Here is a 14,357-nt window from a genome sequence, read left to right as displayed (position 1 = left end):
AGTGACTGACACAGTAAAAAACTGAGTGAGTCATTGCTACTATCCCTCATGCTAATAAATTACTAATATCATTAACAAAGGATGAACTGTACATACCTTTCATACATCAATCCTACTTGTAGGAATTTATTCTACCTATAGATGGATTCACTTGTCTGTACAAGATATATTGTGCACAAGGGTTTGTGGCATTGTGTGTGACAGCAAAAGACCAGACAAGCACTAAATTTCAAGGACTCAATAAAAGGGTTGGTTAAACTAATTAGGGAACTTCCGTACTATGAAATATTGTGGAGCCTCTAAAAAGGACATTACTGCATTACATGAACCAACATGGAGCTCTTTCTGAGCTGTATTCGTAACTTTTTTTCAAGCAGGATGTAAAAACAAATATCACATACTACTATTTCTATAAGAAAAGAAAGATATACATGTTTATATATCCAAACACAATCTCTGGAAGAAGATATAAGAATCTGACAGTGGTGATTGCCTCTAGGAAGAGGAACTCAGGGACTAGAAGAAAGCAAGAGGAAGGAGACATTTTTATTACTACCATACACTATTGTATCTGTTACCTATTCAAAACATAAAATATGACATAAATGATAAAATTTTATAAGAAAACTTAAAAGAAAATAATATATCACACAGCAAGCTTGAAACTATATTGTTAACGTACAAAACTGAATATTTTTAGATTATAACCATGAAGGTGAGATGACCCAAGAGCAAAATTGCAAGCTCCAAAAGTGGGTAGCTGCATGGACCCTGGAGGAATGGTTCAGGCTGAAGGATCTAAGATGTGGTCCCCAGAAAAGGGGCAGATTCTGGATCCACTGAGGATAGAAAGGCCCTATGGTGCCACCCTCCACTTCCATCCTCTGCCCATAAAAACTGAAGTGAGACCTCTCATCTTATCTATGAGCACCTAAGGGCCAGACCTTAGTCAAGGCTACCAAGACTTGGAATTTCTGATCACAAATTACATCATTTTATGACTTCCAAAATACAAGACTAGGGAATCTCAATACTGAATGAGCCTTAAAAGTCCTCTAGATTAACATTAATTAATCTAGAGGTTGATCATGCTCTACAGTATTTCTGATGTGGTTACCAAGCCTCCAGCAGCCAGAAACTCACTAACTCCCAAAGTAGCCCATTCCCTTTTCATATTCTCTAATTTTGTCTTCCACTGAAACAAAATCTGTCATACCATTGTATCTATTTTTCGTTTGTTTGTTTTCAAAACAAACAACTTTTTGTTGAAGTATAGTTGATTTACAATGTTGTGTTAGTTTCCATTGTATCTAACCACTAGTCCTAGTTTTAACCCTTGGAGCCTTACAAAACAAGTCCAATTTCTCTCCTAAGTTCATTCACTCCTTTTTTCACCTATTATGCCCTAGGCACTATTCTAGGTGTCAGGAAAACAAAAATGAGTAAGACACAAATATGTCCAGTCTAAAGGAGTAAGCAGATATCTAAACAGATCAGTAAAAACAATAGAAATGCGAAGATAGAAATAGACACAAGATATCATAGACGCTCATGTGAAATACATGAATTCTCCATCTTGGGTGGGGTTTGGGGAAATAGTGCTAGAATAGGTGACATTTGAGCTGAGAGGGGCAGGATGGGTGGATCTGGGGAAACTGGGTGAGGAGGGATAAAGGTGTCCTGGACAGAAGGGTCTTTGGGTATTTGGTCTCCAACAGACATAGACCTGCATGTGTGACTGTGGCTTGAAGGGTCAGTGGGGAGCTGTGGAGAAATAAAAAATTCATCTCGAGAAAATAATCAAAAATGTTAATGTTTTGTATATAGATTCATTTATGTATTATTTTTTAGATTAAAAAAATGTATACGAGAATTCTTTTGCTGTATATCTGAAACTAACACAATATTGTAAATCAACTATACTTCAATTTTTAAAAACTTTAATGTTAACTGTACCCATCTCTGCATGGAAGAAATATTGTCAACTTTTATCTTTATTTTTCATCATTTTCCAGTTTTTCTCAAATGACCACATAATGCTTTTATAACCAGAAAAGACAAAATCGTGATGAATCTGAAAACAGCACATGCCTCTGGGCCTTCCACAATCGTCCCCTCATCACCGAAGGCCTGAGTCAACAAGAGCAAAGGGTCTGGTGGGAGCAGTTCTGGGGTAAAATGTCTCAGCATCTCCATTCTAGAGCTGTATTTCCAAGTCTTTCCTGCTTCGTTATGACATTGTCACAACAGCAACATTTCTCAATTAGTTTGATTAGTTTGAAATACCAATATGTAATCATCCTTCACTTGAATTTTTCAAGACTTGTTTTTGTTATTTGTTTTTATTATTATTTTTTTATTTGCACCCATCATCAGGACGGGTTTGCATTTTTAAAAGATGCATGAGGTGTTCGGTCTCCCTAATGGCAAAGAAATGCCATGCTGGATGAGGAGCTCTGTGCTCTCAACAGATCCTGCCAGCAATGATGCAAGTTCATCAGGGACCAGGACCACAGATGAAGAGAGGGCTCTGAACAGGGACCATGAACTGGGAGGGAATGGGAAGACAGAGGTGTCTGAATTAAACCAGTAATGATTGTGGTTGACCTTCACTGAGCACTTGGATTTCACTTGCATGGTTTCAGTTAATCCTCACAAGAACCCTGTGAAGCAGGTAGTAGTAATAGTAGTTCCAGTAGTTGTTGTACCAGTAGTGGTAGTAATAGTACTTGTCCTAATAGTACTAGTAGTAGTAGTACTAGTAGGAGTCCTATTTTGCAGACAGGGTAATTGTGCCCTAGAGAGGTCAAGTAACTTGCCAAAGACGCCAGAGGTCGTAAGTGAGGAACTGGGTTTAAATCCAAGGGTCTTCACTACCACCCCGTGCTGTCACCTAATAGCAGACAGCAGGTTAGGACAGAGCATAAACGCACCAGACCCACAAGGAGCTCTGGCCAGCCTCTGTCACTCCTCAGCAGTGTTGCGAGGATTCAGGGTCCAGGTCCCACCAGGGAGCCACTTGAAGAGCAGAGCACAGCAGGCCTCAGAGCCACTGCATTTCCCTAATCGCATTTGCTGAGCAGCCTTGTTGCCCCTCCTCTGCAGCCCTTCCTCCCACTCTTGGTTCCTATCATCTCATCATTTCTTACCTGGATCATTACTCTCCCAACTGGGGTTCAGGCATCTGGGCTGGCCCTCCACATTGACGCTACAGGGCTCTTTCTAAACTGCAGACCTGATCGTGTGCCTCCTCTGCTTAAAGCTTCTCAGCACCTCCTGATGCCTTTCAGAATCTAGGCCAGACTCTGTTTTACAAAGCAGAAAAGACCCTTCCGGGGCTGGTGGCTGCCTTGCCCTTCTAACACTTCCCCTATCACTCTCACTCCCTTCACATCCCCACCACACACACACACACACACACACACACACACACCCCTGATCGGCCATCCCGAACTATTCATAGTTCCCCAGGTGGGCCATTAGCGTCGCATGGCCTTGCATGTGCTTCCCCTTGGCCAAATGTTCTTTTACCACTCCTTCAGCTTGTCAAATCCTCCTCTATTTTTGAAGCTTAGCTCAAGGACCACCTCCTTCAGGATTCGGATGTGGAAGCCTCTTCCCTTGCTTCATCCTTCCTAGCACTCATCATGCAGTCCTGTAGTAAATGACCCATCTGCCCGCCTCCCCCAGGAGGCTGTGATATGACAAGAAGCACAAAGTCCTATTCGATTTTGTATTTGCAACCCCTATAATAGCATCTGGGCTCAGCTAATATCTGTACATGTGTAATGAATTGTTTGGGGAGAATCCTGAGTTCCCCGACCTCACGTTCCTGTGCAGATGGTGGTCCACTAAAGCAACGCCCCCAGCGTCTCTAGAATAAACAGCATGCTCAGCTTGGAACCTCCTAGGTTTTCTTCTCTGAGTGAGTCTGCCCTCAAGAAGCTTGCCTCCCAGCCTACAATCTACCTGGCACTCAGGGCCTGCCCCATGGGGGAGGCCTGTGAGGGTCCAGCTGTGAGGACTGGGTAAGTCCTTCTAATTAAGCAGGAAGGCGTTTGGTTGTTGACCCAAAGCTATGTTCTCCCATCGGTTTTTTCAGTAATAAAAGGGATATTTTTATCTTCATATCAGTTCCCATGTCAACTTCTCAGTGGGTTCCAAGCTCATAGGAGGAGGAGAGAGATGAGATTTATTGGTTCCCTGAAACCTGAACGAAATGTTTATTGAATGAATAAATTAATTACCACCCCCTAATTACCACCCTGAGATCAAGTCCCAGGCTTGGAGAAATTCCCTATCAAATAAGGGCAATGAGAGTAGAAGAGACACTGTTTAACACAGGTTAGAAGGAGGGCTGGGTGGGGGCATGGTGACATGAACATCTTTGAATCAAAGAAGATATGTTGTATGTGGAAGACAGTGAATAAATGTGATTGAGGCCCATGGAGACTGAATGTGCAAATATAAGGAGGGGAGACTGGGGTGGGATCCTGGAAAGAGTCCTAAGCCCGGACCCCAAGCACGGGTTCATGGCTGACTTTCCACTTATAGGTTCAAGGGCCTCTGTAGGTCTTGATTTCCTCCTGGAATAATCAAATATATTTCTCAGGATTGTTGTGAAGATCAAATGACTTAGTATGTAACAAGTCTGCATAAACTGTAAAGTGCTTTGCAAATCTGAATTGAGTACATGCAGAACCCCTTCCCCAGTGGCTGTCAGCGTTTCCACAGAATTACTCCTCCATTTTCCTCTTCTCACCTTTGGCTTTGCCCACAAGGGAGGCACACATTTGACTTTGAGAATAAATTTGGTTTAGGACTCTGGCTTCCAGGGAAGTGTCATCACGTCTTCCATGAACCACCACAGAGGCAGCCCTTTGCTGGAGTCAGAAAGGGAAGGAGATGGGGCTTTTATTTTGCTAAAATGTATTACTTAGGCCAACTGAATAAGCTCTTGGGAGAAAATGAAAAGATTTTCATAAAGTTAAATGAATGTATGTCTACAAAATAAGTGGGGACGTAGAGACCCAAGCTCTGACGTGTATCTCATCCCCATACACGAACACACAAGCACACTCACAAATGCATGAACATGGACATGTGTGTGCGTGCGTGTGCACACACACACACACACACACACACACACACACCCCTTACTTTCTCTTCTTTGCAGAGCTAATTTTCTCAAATGCGGAAGCAGACAGATAGTTGCCCACGCAAAGGTGGGGTGAGATAGTCTTCTCTTAAAGAAAATGTGCCAGTGTCTTTGCAAAAATAAATGAAAAAACATATTTTCTGGTGCTTTTCTGAAACAGTGTCAGAAAACTTCTAAAGTAGTTGGTCTTACATCCTACTTTCTTTTATTAAAATTAAAAAAATAATAATCCTAAGCTTTGCCTTATCATAATCATAAGCAGGTAAAAGATTATTATTATAAAAATAATACTAATCTTTTACCTGCCTCAATTTTCAAATTACTCGGGACTTACACTGAAAAGTCTCAGCTCCCAATAGTTGCCAGCAAAGCAAGAGCGACTCTGGTATTTCTCGATGTCACAGTCCCGACTTATCCAGTAAGAAACACAGTCCAGCGGGAATCCAGAGCGGCAGGAAAACTTCGGATGTTACCTGTTGCTCGGGTCACTTTGAGCTTCTTCCCTCCCAGAGCATCTTTTGTCTATTTCTGAATTCACCACCAAAAAACAATTCTTTACTCCAAGAGTTCAGATATTCAGTCTAAGCTTGAAAGGAAACACCGAAGACTATGATTCAGGCCTTTCTTCAGAGACTTTTCTGCAGTATTTGGCACTGCTGACCCCTCTCTCCTTGAAACTCTATCCTCTCTTGGTTTCCATGACACCAAATCACTCTGCTTCTCCTTCCTTTCTCCTCTGCCCCTCCTACTCCTTTTCAGTCTTCTTTAGTGAGTCTTCCTCCTTTGGATGCCCTTTCTGCTGTTGTTCCTCAGCACTCTGTCCCAGGGCTCTTCCCTTCCAAATCTTCATAAAATCACTGGAGAGTTGGCAGCAATATACCTAACTGCCAGGGAAGCGGGGAAATATGGTTTCATATTCCAAGTTGCCTTGAGCCCAGCTACATAGCAGGGGTTCCTCTACTAAGGAACACAGAGAGAGAGAATGGAGGTTTGCTAGGCAAGCAGAAGCCTGCTGCAAGGGATGTGAAGGGGAGATGAAGATACTCGGAAGGCAAATTTCCGCACACCATAATTTTGTCTTTGTGTTGATCCTGGAACGGTACCATGAAATGCGTCCTCCACGAAGCTTGCCTGACCTCCTTCCTCACCCATCACAAGCAGGCTCCACTTACACTTTGTTTGCCCCTCAGTTACTGTCTCCCCACACTTCATGCATACATCTCTCCCGCCAAATGTCAGCTACTGGAGGGAAGCAGGGACTCTACCGTACTCATATCCCTCCTTCTGGTGGTTCAGAACCCTACTCATCATAGTCTTGAACAATAGCTCTTTGAATTGGGTTAAAACTAATCAAACTGAGTCACATGGAGGCCAAGTAGAAAACAGACATTTATGGTACGAGGAGAATGGCCTGGGTCCTCACAGGAAAGCATCTTCTAGAAATAGCATGGCCCTACCATCAGTGAGTATGTGCTCTATATGGCCATCAGAGGGGCTTGCTCAGGACCAGTTCAAATCATTTTCTCCCAAATATCCCATAGAGCTATTTCGCATCTCTCACATGAGGACACCAAGCTGCTTTTCTGGTACAAAGATACACCAGATGCCACTCCACCAAGCTGTTCCCATATGCAGTCCTCACCAGCACTATGGATCGGCCCCAAAGAAACCTGAATTTTTCCAAGTGAGGAGTTCTAGGAGAAGTAGAAATACCATTGAGCCTGCCTAAGGCATAGCACAGTTTATTCCACTAGTGGGACACGGAGAACTTCAGACATCTCAGGGACAGCCTTCTGGATCACTCAGTTCTTGAGAGTATCTTATTCTTATTATGTGGTTGCAGTAAGAACCAGCCTCCTGGTTATCTGAGCTGCTAAATCATGAAATTTTAGGTTAAAGGTCAGAAAGCACTCAGGTGGTCTCCAGAATCCTGAGATCATTTTGTGATACTACCTATGACAAGGAAACATACGTCTCTCTTTCCCCTACTGGACAAAGGTGAGCAGCATTAGTCCTTAGAGGCCAACTCAAGCTTCAGCAATTTTACCATTTTCCCACTCTGAGGAGACAGATTCAGTGAATAATCTAAAATGAGACAACAGGGGACCAGAGGATGAGGATGTGTACAGGAAGCCAAGATAGGTGAGGGAAAGGCAAGGCTTGGGGTAATCAAGACATTCTACGTGGAACACAACCCAAGCTGCAGTCTCCTCATTAACTGACTCCCTGTTACCAGGAAAAACAACGCAAAATTTTAAATGCCCAGAGGAATTGTTGAAGTTATTGTGTACTCAGAGGCCTCTGATGTTGATTGTCTCTGGCAAATTAAGAAGTAAATTTTTTCCCACAGTAATATTTTACTACTACTTTTTTTTGGCCACACCGCATCATGTGGGATCTTAGTTCCTGGACCAGGGATCAAACCCAGGCCCCCTGCATTGGAAGTGCAGAGCCTTAACCACTGAACTGCCAGGGAAGTTCCTACTATTACTTTTTGAATGTTCATAAATAGCAGACACTGCTATGCACAGGTCATATACATGAGTTCACCACGGAACACGTGCAACAAGAATAATGTCTCCATTTATAGAGGAAGGATCTGAGCTCAGAGAGTTTACAACTACATAGCCATTAAGTGACCAAGCCTTATTTCAGTTTTAATGACAGCTTACACATTCTTTTAATTTCTGAAAGAATTAAAGCTTTGTTTACTATAGAGTGAGATTTCTCAACCTCAGCACTATAGACATTTTGAGTCAGATAATTCTTTGTTGTGTTCTGTCCTCAACCCTATAGGATGATTAGATTAGCAGCATCGTTGGCCTCTACCCACTAGATGCCAATAACACTACCACCCCAGTGTAACAACCCAAAATATCTCCAGATATTGCCAAATGTCTTTTGGGGGACAAAATTGTCCCTGGTTGAGGACCACTGCTATAGAGTGAGTTTTAAATGTCCTTTAAGTACATTAAAGGTAAATACAGAGACCAGCTTCACTGAAGATAGACTAAGGAAAATGGGACTTGTGAAAATTTGAGGTTAAGTGTCAGGACATATTTCCCAATAGAGGATACTATTATGCTCTGAGTTGTGTTTATAGACCAAGCTGTAGGGTCCTCATCTCTACGATCTGACTGAGGTGCTGTCTGAGGAGAGGCGGAGGTGGGAAGAACCTTTCCAGACCGTTCTAGCTGCAGGAGTTCATGATTAATCGGTAAGAAGGTGAGAACTGTCCACTTGGTTAAGTAGCCTGTATAGTATTTCTATATCTTAAGGAGTTCCAAGAAGGAAGAATGAAAGGAGACAGGAGGAAAAGGAGAAGCAAGAGAGAGATCCTTGAGAACATCCACCAACCCTATGGTGTAGCCTGTTGGGAAGGAGTTAGCAAAGTGAAAGAAATAAATGACAACACATGGCAGACTGGCCCGGTGGATAGGGAGGTGGGCCACTAATTGAATGTTCTGGACAAACATACCGCTCCACAGGTATCAAAGATCATAGGCCAGGGTGGGCCTGTTTTGCCCATTTTGGAGCTCAGGCCGAAAATCCAGAGTCCCTTGCGTGTGTGGATTTGGCATAATCTAAATGATAAGGGGCCAAGTCACTTTTTTCTCTTCACCAGTATATTTCAAGGGAAACCCAGGCCATCTGTTTCTGCCTTGTCAAATCTATAGCCACGGCATGGCTTTAGAGAGACGCAGTTGCCATCCAGATAATGGCATGAAGATTCTAATGTGCCAATGTAAGATTTTTCAGCTTTTTTGTTTTTTTCTTTAAACAAGAAAGTCTGGTTTCTCTGGGAGAAAGCAATCCAAGTAATCAAAGATAACAAACCAAATAGATTCCAAGCCTGGCCCAGGGCTCCTCTAATCTTCTGAACTTCCGACAGGAAGGAAATTGGGTGACACAGTGCTGATGTGCAAGGTCAGTGCCTCCGCCCTGTGCTCCCCTCTGTCCCACTGAGAATGTAGATGGAGCGCAGCGGATAAGTTCCACGTTTGTTTTACTGATCATTGCATCTCTCTGGAAGCAGAAGTAGCAACAGTGGGAACTGTGACTCTGGTGTCATTCTGATCAAGAGGAAAAACAGGGACAAAATGTGTAAGTAGCAAGTAACTTGGGAAAAATAAACTATATCACCTGAGAGTTCAAAATAGGAAAAGACAATAAAGCCCACGAGACTGCAAGGCAGCAAACAGTCAGTCTTGTTCACCACTTTTTCTCCAATTCCTCACACAATACCTGACGTACTATAGGCACTTGATAACTATTTAGTTACTTATGGGCCTAGAAGTTTCCTAGAATCTAGAAAGGAGATTTGAGAGGAATAGATGGATATGATTTTTATCATTGAATATGTCTTTTTTTTAAGTTGGATTCCAAAAATGGGAGTCAGCAATGAAATTCTGATCATACAATCTCTAATAATAAAAAATGAAGAAAAGGAAAATATATCAGTTAAGATGCATTTGGCGGTAAGTAACATAAAGCTAGGCTAACAATGACTTAAACCTAAGGATATTTATTACTTATCCCAAGAAGTCTGCAGGTGGGTAATGCCAGGATTGGCTCATAAGATCCACACACAGACACTGGGTTGGGATATCTGTGATTCTTTGAGCTTCCCTCAACTTCATAAGATGGTTGTCATAGCACCAAGCATCACATCCTCACACATCTAAAAGTGGGAAACAGGCAACTGGCCGTAACAAGGAAAAGCCCCCTTGTGGTCCTCCCTCCTTGTATAAAGGACAAAATATCTTGGATTTGACACCAAAAGCAAAGGCAACAAAAGCAAAAATTAACAAGTAGAACTACGTCAAACTAAAAAGCTTCTGCACAGCAAAAGAAACAATCAACAGAATGAAAAGGCAACCTATCAAATGGGGGAAAATATTTGCAAATCATATATCTGATAAAGGCTTCATATCCAAGATATATAAAGGACTCATACAACTCAATAACAAAAACACAAACAACCTGATTAAAAAATGGGCAGAGGACCTGAACAGACATTTTTCCAAAGAAGACACACAGATGGCCAACAGATGTATGATCAGGTGCTCCACATGGCTAGTTATCAGGGACATTTATATCAAAACCACAATGAGATATCACCTCACATCTGTTAGATTAGTTATCATCAAAAAGGCAAGAAATAATAAGTGTTGGCAAAGGTGTAGAGAAAAAGGAACCCTTGTGCACTGTTGGTGGGAATGTAAATTGGTGCAACCACTATGAAAAACAGTATGGAGGATTCTCAAAATATTAAAAATAGAACTACTGTATGAGCCACCAATCCCACTTCAGGGTATATATTCCAAAGGAATTAAAATTAGGATCTCATAGAGATATCTTTACTCCCATGTTCATGCAAAATTATTCACAATAGCCAAGATATGGAAACAACCTAAGTGTCCATCAACATATAAAAGAAGATAGATAGATAGATAGATAATGAATATTATGAATAATAATATTGAATAATAATAATATTGAATATTATGTATAATAATAATATATTATAATATATAATTATTATATAAAATATATTTTATTATATAAAATTTTATATAATTATATATATAATTATATAAAATTATATAAAATTTATTATATATAAAATTATTATATAAAATATATTATTATAATATATTGTAATAATAATAACAATAATAATAATGAATATTATGAATAATGAATATTATCCAGCCTTCTTATCTCTATCCAGAGAAAGAAGAAAATTCTGATGTTTGCTACAACTTGGATGCACCATGAGGGCATTATGCTAAGTGAAATAAGTCAGACAGAGAAAGACAAATATGTATGACATCACTTGTATGTGGAATCTGAAAAAGCCAAACTCAGAAACAGAGTAGAGTAGTGGTTACTAGGGGCTGGGTGGTGGAGGAAACGGGGAGATATTGGTCAAACAATACAAACTTCCAGTTACAGATTAACAGATTCTGGGGATCTAATGTACAGCATGGTGATTATAGCTAATAATACTGTATTATATACTTGAATGTTGTAAGAGTTAAGGCTTAAATGTTCTCACCACACAAAAGAAATGGTAATTACATGATGGAATGATGGTGTTAGCTAATGCTATGTTGGCAATCATTTTGCAATATATAAATGTATCAAATCAATACGTTATACACCTTAAACTTGAACAGCGTTGTATGTCAATTATATCTCTATAAAGCTGGGTGGGGGGGAAGAAGAAAATAATCAACAGTGTCAAATGCTCCTGATTGTCAAGTAAGATAAGGTCTGATCATTGACCACTGCACTTAGCAACATAGGGTTGCTGGGGGGAGATACTGGCAAAAGCCTGATTTGAGCAAGTTTTAAAAAATGTGAGAAGAGGAATTGGAGATGGTGAGTTTAGACTCTGAATTTGATTTTGAATTCCTTAGAAAAGTTTCTTGCAATGGGAAGCAAGAATTAGGGAAGTAGTTGTTAGGAGAAGTGGGATGGAGAGGAGATTTTTTTTTTAATGGGAGAAATAACAGCCTGTTTGCATCCAGCAGAGGAGGGGAAGATGATAGAGAAGAAGAGGAGAACTGCTGAAGCGATGACCTTGAACAGTGAGAGAGGATAGGATGTAGTCAGCTTCAGATAGGATCACTTAAAGCAACCAGGCAGTGGGAAGCCAGAGGTATGAATGCAGATGCCGGCAGGCAGGTAGAATGTGGAGGTAAAAATCTGCCAACATTCTCTTCTACGTGCTTCAGTTTCTTAGTAAAAGCAGGAATCAAGGTCAGCAGGTGAGAGTGAGGATGGAAGAGGATTTGTGGGAGGTTTGAAATGATGAAATGGCCATCTAGGAACGTGAGAGAGTAGATGGACCAGGGAGATATCTATGAAAATGATGCTGGGTAGCATTAAGGTCTCATTGGAAGCTCATGGTCATGAATATAAAGTCAGACCAGGCATCAAGGTTGTGATTTTTCTCCAGGAACACTCACCTCTCCAGATGTGGTGGCAGAACAGATGGAGAGAGAGATCTAACCAGGGCTGTAGTTTTAATAAAACCATAAAGTGGCAGAGGGGCAAGGGAACAGAAGGTACATATAAATGAGTGAATATAAGGAATGATCATAGCTTCAGCTGGGTAAGAAGTGAAGAGAGGGCGTCAAAAGGGTGAGGGGCAGTGAAAAGAGAGTAAGATTAATTTGCTGGAGGTCCTCATGAGATTGAATAATTGCTGAAGGTCATGGTTCCCAGGGGAGAAGATGAAAAGCTAAGATGGTGTTAACAAAATTTGAGATGCATGGAACTGAGGGTGTGGACCACAGCAAACAGGTGTCTAAGAAGCAGCATCCTAAAGTATTTGAAGAGCTGAGCTGCATTATGGAAAAAGACTTTTTCTGTATTATTTTTGGACCAGTATTTGGAAATTATAGGAAGAAAAATTTCAGGGCAAGAGGAGTGTTCTGTAAAAGGAGAAATGGAACAAAGATGCCTATAAAAGTAGTGAGATTTCTCCAACAGTTCAAGCAGAGGCTGGATAACCACCCAGCCTCTTAGGAGAGGCATAAAAGGGAAGATTTCTGCAGTAAATCAATCATATGAGAAAACCATACAGGGTTCATCTTGCTGGAAAGTTCTTTCTTTTTCCAAAAAAAAAAAGAAAGGTTTTGCCTTATTGTAAGCCATAGAAGGGGAACTTTACAATAGTATGCCCATATTTGCTGATGGGAGCTGCCCTCCCTGCTAGGTCCCTTCTATCTTTGTGATGGTAGGGTCCCAGAAGTTCTGCAATTTCTACAAGTAACCTATTCCCAGGAGCTCCATCAAATACTGGAGGGTAAATATCGAGTAGCAAATCCAAACACGTCCACTTGGTCTCCGTGGCTTCTTGCTCTATCCTCCAGCTGCAATGCTCTCCTCACTGCTTCACACACCATTTCATTGTTTGTCCTCACCCACCACCTACGAGGCCTGTGCCCCCTGCCCTCACCTTCAAGTCATCTCAAAACCAACCTTACCGCAAGACCTCCCCAGGGTGTCTTCACCCCTGTGCCAGCCTAGAGCTTTCTTTCCCAACTATCACGGATGACACATTCGACACATTATTGGAGAACTATTTCTCCCCATCTTCTCATATTTCTAAGGGATTTCTCCTCAAGAGCTCTCTCCCTATGTGGACGATTGTTAGAAGAAGCAATTCCAAACTCTATCTCTAATGGCTCCTTTGAAAAAGAAGAGTTACAATCTGACTGATTGAAGCCTGACATTCAACGGCCCATGTTTTACGAGGAAGCACGTTAACTGTGCCTCAGAATCAGGAACCAGGCCCATTGTTGATGCTGTCATTGTTGTTTTTCGACTCCTGTGGTCAGTGACAGTTTCTTCTCCATTTCCTGTCCCCATGCAGTATACACACATGAGTCATTCAGCCTGTTGGTAAGAGCATTTACAATCACTTGTACAGGTCCAGTCATATTGGGATGGGAGAAATGAATCCCCACCATGACCTCAGATCGAATTCATATTCCCCAGCACAACTCACCAGAAGCAACGCTTAGGGTTATTACCCAGAGTAATAAATGAATATCTCCTTTCCCATTTAACTAGTGTTGCTTTCATGATTTCTCTAGCCCCTAGAATCCTAGAGGAGCAGAGGTGAGAGGCAACTCAATCCTCCCGCACTTAGTATTTGCTCTCAAGTACCGATCTCTTTCAATGCACAGATGTTTTGCTGCCAAACAAGATTTTACAATCTTTGAAGGCAGGAACACCTTATGCCTCTTTATAACCCCTCTAGCACCCACCACAGTGTCATATGGGTAATTGTTATCCAATAGACTACTTGTTAACAATACTATCCACAAGCAAATAAGCCCATGAATCACTAGCCCTGCCCTTGTACTGCCAACTCCCCAAACGAAGCCTTGCTATCAAATAAGAGCATTGAAGGGGTTGAGTGAAAAATGAGACTTGGAGAGGACACATCTGAATTCCCAATGTGTTTCATTTGTTTTTCCCAGTGGCACAGGCAAAACAATTTCTCATCCTCTTTCTGTGGATCGCAACACTTCAGAAACAATAGAGATTTTATCTCTGGTCCATTTAATTGAAAAAAAAGCAAGGTCACTGCAGCCATTTGGTCCCCGTGCCTTGAGAACCATCACATCAACTGGGAATATTTAGCTCTCCTGTCGCCTACTGCTTAGAAACAATACAA

This window comes from Delphinus delphis, chromosome 1 (genome assembly GCF_949987515.2).
Source record: "Delphinus delphis chromosome 1, mDelDel1.2, whole genome shotgun sequence".
NCBI classification, from domain to species: domain Eukaryota; kingdom Metazoa; phylum Chordata; class Mammalia; order Artiodactyla; family Delphinidae; genus Delphinus; species Delphinus delphis.
This window is presented reverse-complemented; position numbering follows the sequence as displayed.